This window comes from Octodon degus, unplaced genomic scaffold (assembly GCF_000260255.1).
Source record: "Octodon degus isolate 3935 unplaced genomic scaffold, OctDeg1.0 scaffold00134, whole genome shotgun sequence".
Taxonomy (NCBI): domain Eukaryota; kingdom Metazoa; phylum Chordata; class Mammalia; order Rodentia; family Octodontidae; genus Octodon; species Octodon degus.
This window is the reverse complement of record NW_004524710.1, coordinates 7723211-7731643: the sequence shown is the minus strand read 5'-3', so window position 1 is coordinate 7731643 and position 8433 is coordinate 7723211. Positions and strand designations below refer to the sequence as shown.

The window sequence follows — 8433 nt, the reverse complement described above, 5'->3', positions numbered from 1 at the left end:
AAACCAGTTTGATAAAATGACCCTGTAATTTCAGTAAGGTAAATAATGAAAATAACTAGTTTTTATGATCTGCATTTACATCATGAAACTTTCAATGAATTCATTAATCAGAAGGATGGAATTCCTGTTCAATTTAATCTTTATCACAGAGAACACAGAACCCATGTTACATAGCTAAGAAGTCATGAATTTCAGTAATTTATTGTTTGTAAGGTACAATAGTCAGATGGAAATTGAGGATTTGAATATTGAAAATTATTATTTGCTTGAAGAATTTGAGTCTTGGAAGAAAGAATGATTTATGTGTTCAATAAACTTACAATTATCAAGGCATCATGAAAATGGATGAGAATGGAAAGTTAATATGAACCAAATTTCATTGAATCAAATGTATGTTTTATAAAAACAAAGTTCCACAAATCAGGTTAATTAATATATTCAGTGTTAACTAGATACATTCACAGGCCATATTTGTTTTAGATACAGTTACTGGAGTATAGTAAATTTGAATTTACACATCAGAATAGGTTTCTATAAATGTTTTTATACTACATAGCTAATGGGTTTTAAAATATATTTTGTTTCTTAATTTGTCAAGCATAAATAGTCCTTTTTCACTTATCCAATTAATGGCTGATAGAAAATATTTCAACTACTGAAATATTATCTAAATAAATCTACCCCAAAGCAATTCATTCTTCTAAAAATTTCTAACATTGAGTTTCTGAAAGGTATACATCATTTTGATAATGCTGGTGTATGCATATACTGGGAAAGTAAAGGTGAGGTAGGATGTAAGGCATTTATGTTTTAAAGTATTCATTATGGGTGCGGTGTATCCAGGTAAGTCTTTCCCTGAGGCAGTCTTTGGGTATGTGGGTTCCAGAACAACATTTTGGGTTGGAACTACATGTTCTAGACTCTCCATTAGGTTGAGTTTTTGTCCTAGTAAGTAAAAGTGTTGAAATGTCATAGACAGATTCTAACAAGTTGTATTTTGCCCTTGATTGCAATGACCTGCAATTAGTCTTGTTTCTGATGCTGGCATGGATTGAACATGATCTTTTGACTATTCCAGCTCCCCATTCAGCAACAATGATTGTCTGTTCTTCAGACTCAAAACTAGTAGGGCTTTTGCATTCTCCCTGATTCATGGGCATACAGTGTTAAATAAGGAATAAAAAATGGTTAATAGATAAGGCTCTGAGGATAGAGTTAGGACTTGAATATATTTAAAGCTCTTTCTCAGTCTGGTTGTACATATCTTCCAGTATTAGACATCCACCAAAATTTCATGGTCACAGGAAAAGGACTGCATTATACAGAATATGGAGGAAAATAGGTATTTCAAGATACTCCTGGGAAAGGTAATACTTCAGTGCAAGAGATTGTTATTTACATAAATACGAGCATTTTGACCAATATTTTTTAATTTTAAAGAAAAAAATAACAATAACATAAGAGAGTCTCAAAACAAGTTAGTAGAAGAGTTATAATAATTAATACATTGTGTGTTGTCTCCATAGTAGTTATTCAGAGTATAAATCACAGGCAAGATAATTTGGCCAGTTCTAAAGGTTTGCCTATAGATAGATAGTTTCTATGTTGTGTGTACCAATATGTTGTTAGTTTTTGCTCCATTAAATAAAATAGTTTTTGAAAAAAGACAAACATGTTATTTTTTTATTTTTATTTTTTAAACTAGTGTATGTTTATGATACATAATTGTATTCATGTTGAGGAATTGACATATAGTATCTTGATCATTTTCAATCTCCTTTTCCTCAGGTTGGAATTTCGTGTATTTGATGAAGTTGGAGGTTTGTAATGTTATTTCCAAGAATTTAGCGTGCATGTTGTACTAATTGGCAAGCTGATCACTCTTTATTCATCTGAAGCTTAGAGATATATTGCTGGATGTTGTAACAAATAGCAAGAAGCATAAGCTAGTATTTTATGATGTGTCAGAATACTTTGTAGAGTCAGCTGAAAAATTTATTTTGACTCACAGTTTAAGAGGGTTCCATCTTTGGTCAGCTGGCCTCAGTACTCTTAAGACACCACAGGAGTGTATGGCTGAGCAAAGAAAGACCTTTGCTTCACCGTGGCTGGGAAGCAGAGAGGAAAATATGAGCAAAAATACCAAAGAAGAAGGGGCTGGAACAGTATACAGTCCTCAAGGGCACACACACATGAGCACTGTCTTCAGCTCGGCCTTGCCTTTAAAGTTTCCTTCACCTCCCAGTCACACCATCAAATTATGAACATGTCTTCCACTCATGATGGTAGAGCCAGTATGATTTAATTACCCTCCAGAAATCTATCAACTGTCAACCATGCATTTAAATCATTTTTTTGGGTGGGGAGGTGGATATTTAAGACCTAAAACAATATCTAGCTCCCCAGGTCAGAAATCAGGCTGTACACAAAAACCATATGGATACTTATAGTTGAAAAGCCAAGCAAGATAATCCAGGAATAAATGTGTTTGATGCTGAAGTGCTAATGGAAATAATACACAAGGGCCAGGGGATAGCCCTGTGGCACAGTGTCTGCCTGGCAAGTTCAAGGCCCTGAGTTTGATTTCTGGTACCAAAAAATAAAAACAAAGAAAAAAAATAATACACAAGACACACAAGACAAAGACTTGATCATTCACGGTAGCTATAGCCCATACATTCATCTGTGCTTAATGTGTTGCTAAATAAAGAAGAGGAGGGAATTTCAAGTAGAATAAACACCTTGAATAAATGTAAAATGTAATGAAAAGTGAATAGCAGTTCAGCTAAAGAATTCACAAAAATAAATATCCCAGTTAGTAATACTCAGTTGGATGATTGTAGAAGAAAGGATTGAAGTATTCGGAAGCTATCTGAAGAGCATTTTAGCCATATGCTTGAGACCATGCTCACAAAAACACATCCTGGATCCTGTGAATGAGTTTATAAAATATTTGATCCTAAACTGAGCTGTTTTTCCCTCTTTGTTCACATGGTGGTAGATACTCAAGGACCATAAACCTCTCCACAAGCTTCAATTTGGCTGATTCAGTTTGCTTCCAAACACTCATGTTTTTAAACGTTTCAGTGTTTCCCTTCTGGAAGGCAGCTGTCAACCATGATTACAAAATGTTCTTGAATTATGACTAGTAGCACATTGAAAGAGGCTGTCTCAGTGGGCCGAGTTCATGGCTTCCTCCTACATTTGGCATCTTCCATCTAGTGGAGCAGGAAGTAGGGAGCATATTTGTTTAGTCAAAAAACTTGCACTCACTGTTTGTGCGGGCTACACAGGAGAGTGAGTGGGTATTTATATTATTGTTGTGATTGCTGGGCACTTCTGAGTCCTCCTTAATGGTGCTTGGAGGGTTATGAAAAGAAATTTAACAGCACATAGTTATGTTCCTAGATTTCCTTCCAAGTACTATGATTCCTACACATATTGCCTTCTTCGCCTACTGAGACAATCGAAGACTAATTTAAGATAGAGTAGAATATAAGCAAAATAAGAGAAAAGATATAAAACAGATAATAATATTCCTATCACAAGATTTTAAAATATATATTTAAGAGGAGACTACTGGCTTCCAAATGATAATTTCCATTTAGTTTAAAATTCAGAGATGTATAGAAAGAAATACCCTGTTCTTTTTCTCACACTTAGGATTTTTTTTATTGGTTTCTGGACTATCAATGTGTAGCTTTTTGTTACTTCTTCTGTGTTGATACTTGGAAAAATGCTTGAAAATATTTCAACTGCCAAGGCTTCCTTCTTGTGGGCAAGGGTTCTTAGTGCCTGGGTGTTTCTCCCAACTTCTTCATCCCTTCATGAACTCATACACAAAGCAATGAATCCTTAAAGTAGTTCTTGTAGGACAAAGACACAAAATTGCTTCCTTGGAGAGGAAAACTCTAATATTAATTAAACAATTAGATTAAGAACAGTAAATATAGGAGGGTTGTGAATTTTTTAAAAAGTTTTCTGATTAGAAAATACACACATATATTTCCTTGTAATAGACTAAATATTTGTTATAAAATACTAGAACTCTCTTGACAATAAACTTCTTTGGGATAGCCTCCAAAATTCAAATATTCTATCTAAAGAGGCCAAGAGGTAAAGTAAATACATGAGGAAAGCCACAGAGAAAAAAAGCATTAAATCTGTGGCAAACTAAATAGCATAGCTGGTTCCAATCTGACTTTTTTCCCTTAAAAATGTAGCCTAGTACTGCTAAATGTTTAATTTTGTAAGAGAAGCTAGAGTGCTTAAATTTGATATAAAATTTTTCAGTGAAAATAAAAACTTTTGCATGCTATAAAACATGGCTGTAAAGAAATGCAGCTATCAGAATCACTGTTTACAACCTTTGTAAACTGTTATGTAGTATCAAGATAGCAAATGTCTGGTCTAAAAATCAAAACCAGCGAACTATATCCAAGATACAAGTTGACAGCAGCCATTTCATTTAACATTAAAAGTACTTCTTACAAATAATTCACATATTTTTATATCCTTTATAAACATTTGAATATTTTATTATATTTATTTTTAATTATCTGCATATTTATGTATATATGCACACATGGACTATCTCTCTGTTCCTTCACATATGAAGAGATGTTGTCCTTTTAAATATGAGATTATGGGGGGCCTGGCCTTAGCTCAGTTATTTAAGTGGCTGCTTCCACAAAGCTGTCAGCCTCAGGTTGCTGTAGTTCGATCCCCACAACACTCCAGCCAGCCAAACCACCCCTCAGGGCATTCAGATCAAAAAAAAAAAAAACACCTTATTCCATAAATATGAGATTGGTTGTGTGGCCCTTAAAGACACAGAGCTCTAGAGTCAAACTATTGTTGTACAAACCCTAACTCAGTGAACTATTAACTAAGGAGCCTTGGGAATTTACTTAATTGTCTAGTGCCTCAGTTTCCTCATCTGTTCTAAGTGCATAATGGCAGTCACTAGAGCCTAAGATTTTCACAATGATTGAAATTAGTTTTGTCCTGAATCTGCAGTAATGTTCCTTTCAGAACATTTTCATGCCTGCTGCTAGGGAACAAAAATGTGATCTCATCGATTTCCTTTCCACCCACCAGTGTAAGATGCTTAGATGAAAGCAGAAATGAGAACAAGTACCCTCTGGACATGTACTGCAGGCTAAAGACTGCTTTACAGGGTTCGGAAAAGACAATTTTGTCACAAAGCTCCTGGCAATTAGAGTTTCTATGAGTCCAAGTCTATGCTGCTTTAAAATAAGTCAAATATCTGTATTTTTTTAGATGGTGTCCTACAACTTGTTATATAGGCATAGCTTTAAATAAATCTATTCTCTCTCTCTCTTTCTCTCTCTCTCTCATCCATTTGACAAAACAAGTTTTTATATTCAAGAGGATTTAGAGTAGTAGGGTATTTTTAAAATAGCAAACAAGCTTTTACTTCATTCAAAGTATGAATCAATTTATAAAAACATTGATTTATACACAATTTACAGGAACAAATCTATTACATAAAACCTGTTACAGGATTCAGTACAACAGGCTTTAACAAATGTGGAAGCAATTGTTCATCTGAAAGCAAAATAACTGTTCATAACCCCCTGGCCTTACCCTGGTTCCTTCAGCATTCACATCGTTACTTACTCTTTTGAACTGGTGTCAATGTTGAGTAAACATTGCAAGAAATTCCATGATAGAGCTGGGAGGCCACTACAGCCACGGTTGTAGACTACAAGGGCAGAGCTTCGCCAAAAAATGTTTTACCACATCTCCCTGGAGCACGAAATCCTGATGCATCCGCGCTACTTCAGTCCCAACCTGCTTAACACGGTGAAACAGAGATGTTTACAGAGGTGGAGGGGACCTGCATGGGGAAGTATGGCTTTGCCATTGCCATCATCACTATTGACAACATTGGTGCAGGTGTGATCCTGCAAGGCCCGGGCTTTGTCCTTTACCCAGTTGAGTACAAGCCCATTATCTTCTGGCCCTTTAAAGGTGAGGTCGTGGATGCTGTGGTCACTCGGGTAAACATGGTTGTGCTCTTCACAGAAATTGGGCCCATGTCTTGCTTCATCTCGTGACATTCCATACTGTCGGAGATGGAGTTTGACCCCAATTCCAACCAGCCATGTTACAAGACAATGGATGAGGACATGGTTATTCAGCAGGATGATGAGATCTACCTGAAGATTGTGGTGACCCTTGTGGACAAGAATGACATTTTTGCGATTGGGTCCCTGATGGACGATTACCTGGGGCTTGTAAACTAATCTTGAGGCCTCTTGCATGCTGGGTGCCAGTGAGGGAAGTCTGTGGTCCCAGGCATCCAGCTGCTTGTGGCCAGGAGATCCTGCCTGTCCATCCTGCTCTGTTACTGTCCAAGAATGCTTGTCTGTGTGGTAACCATAATAGGCCCTTGGTTCTCAAAAAAGAAAGAAAGAAAGAAATTCCATGGAAGCAAATATAGCCCAGAAGTAGAATTAATCATTTTTGTAGAGAGGTTATTTTTCTGTTTATTGTCAGCTAAAGATAATTGATTACTTTCCAAAGCAAAAAGCAAACATAAATTTAAAGAGGATTACGTGTTCCACTCTACCCTAACAGCATAGGTCTTTTTGTTATTGTTTTTGCTAGATTTTTGTTGGTCATACATGAGAATACTGAAGTCTAAAAGCATTCATTAGAAGCAAATTCTGACAGACCTTCCCGACAGACCGGCACAGTGCCATTTAGCACACTAGCAAAAAACATGTAAATAATACCCTTGTAGCTAGGTAATACAAACACCCAAACCTAAATCACACTGAACTCCCCTCCCTGAAGTGGATTATTATCTTTATTTGCATGATAATTCATTCAAATTTATTGTGTCATTAATTGCCCCCTTGTGCTTCTGTCAGCAAATGTAAAAGTTGCCAGCTCCATATCTTGGCATATAATTAACATGTGTAAGTGGATGATGAATGGTATCTTTTTTGTTCTCTTTCAATTTAGCTGAAGGCTCAAAGTGGAAGATAATAGGTATTATATTCCAGGAAGTTATAAAGAAATCTGTCAGTTTCATTCACATTGGGACTTAGACAAGTCCTTCTGGGGTGCTTTGTTTACCACAGATAGAGAAGGAAAGTTTGAAATTCCCAGTAGGAAGAATGAGAATGATCCAGTGGGTTCCTGGATAACTATTCCCATATCCTCTGCAATATTAGCTCTAAGGAATTTTAACAATATTCTGATGTAAAAATTAACAAGAATGGAAAGTGAAGTTTCCAGCTATATTTTAGATTGTCTTCTTTTCTTTCTTTCTTTCTTTCTTTCTTTCTTTCTTTCTTTCTTTCTTTCTTTCTTTTTCTTTTTCTTTTTTTTTTTTTTGATGTAAAGGGCAAACTAGTAGTTTTGGTAATGTAGCATTTAAAAAACAAAACAACAGATATTTTAAAACCCATTAGATGAAGTATAGCAATTGGATCTATGCTAAATTAATGTTTTAGTACTTTTAATTGAGAAAATGTGGTTTTTAATAAGACCAGCTCATGAATTAAAGATCATCATTAAACTATGGAGTATGAAGGACTTGTAATAGCTCTACACTGAAGTTCAAGCCAGTCTTCAATCTAGAGCAAATGATGACCTCTGGATTTAATGCATATGTTATTAGCAGCTTGATCCCTTAGATTCAGCTCATGAATTTTAATCCTCTCCAAAAGATGTTCAAGATGATTGGAAAGGAGGAGCTGGAGGTAAACAGGAGCAGCTGTTTACCAGAAAAACTTTCTACCTGACCCCTGCTGAGTTAACACAATGTCTTCTGAGAGAACGTTATGACTCATTCTCCTCCTGGTATTTACCACAGACTCATAATTTCTCTGTTTCTTCTAAGCTGCTTTCATCCTACTCCGGCCAGGAAACATCATTATCCCTACTTGGAACTGACTCAGACTTGTGACAGGGGTCAGAACATTACAGTTTGGTTGATGCCTTTTCTGTCTTGTTTGCTTCATCCTACTCTGTAACTCTGTGAAGGTTGCATGCCATGAAGAATTCAGCTAAAGTTTGAGGCTTATGGTGTATGCTATGAAAATTTAATGTTGGAATGAATTGGAATGAAATGTAATTATTGTAGAGAGAAAGCATAAAGAGGAGACCAAGCAAATATGGAAGAGAAGGAAGTGGCAGGTGCTGGCAGAGGGCTAGAACAGTGAGTTCCTGCTGTGGTGTGACTGTGAGGAAATCAATTGCAATAGAAAGTGATTTTCTCACCCCGGCTCAAATGCTCAGGTGGGAAGAACAAAAGCCAAAGCCAACATGAGCTTCACTCTTATCTTTCTGTGCTCAGATATCAATCTTTTTAGTTATCAGTGCTCTTGTCTCATATCAATGGAAAGAGAGAAAAATGTGCACACTGTTTCTCTTCTCTGAAGTGCTAGTAGGAAA

At 36.0% G+C, this 8433-nt stretch overlaps 1 pseudogene; it reads left to right on the top strand.

Moving 5' to 3' along the window:
- Positions 1-5745: 5745 nt before the first annotated feature.
- LOC101562129 lies at positions 5746-6305 on the top strand (annotated as a pseudogene).
- The last annotated feature ends 2128 nt before the right edge of the window (positions 6306-8433 follow it).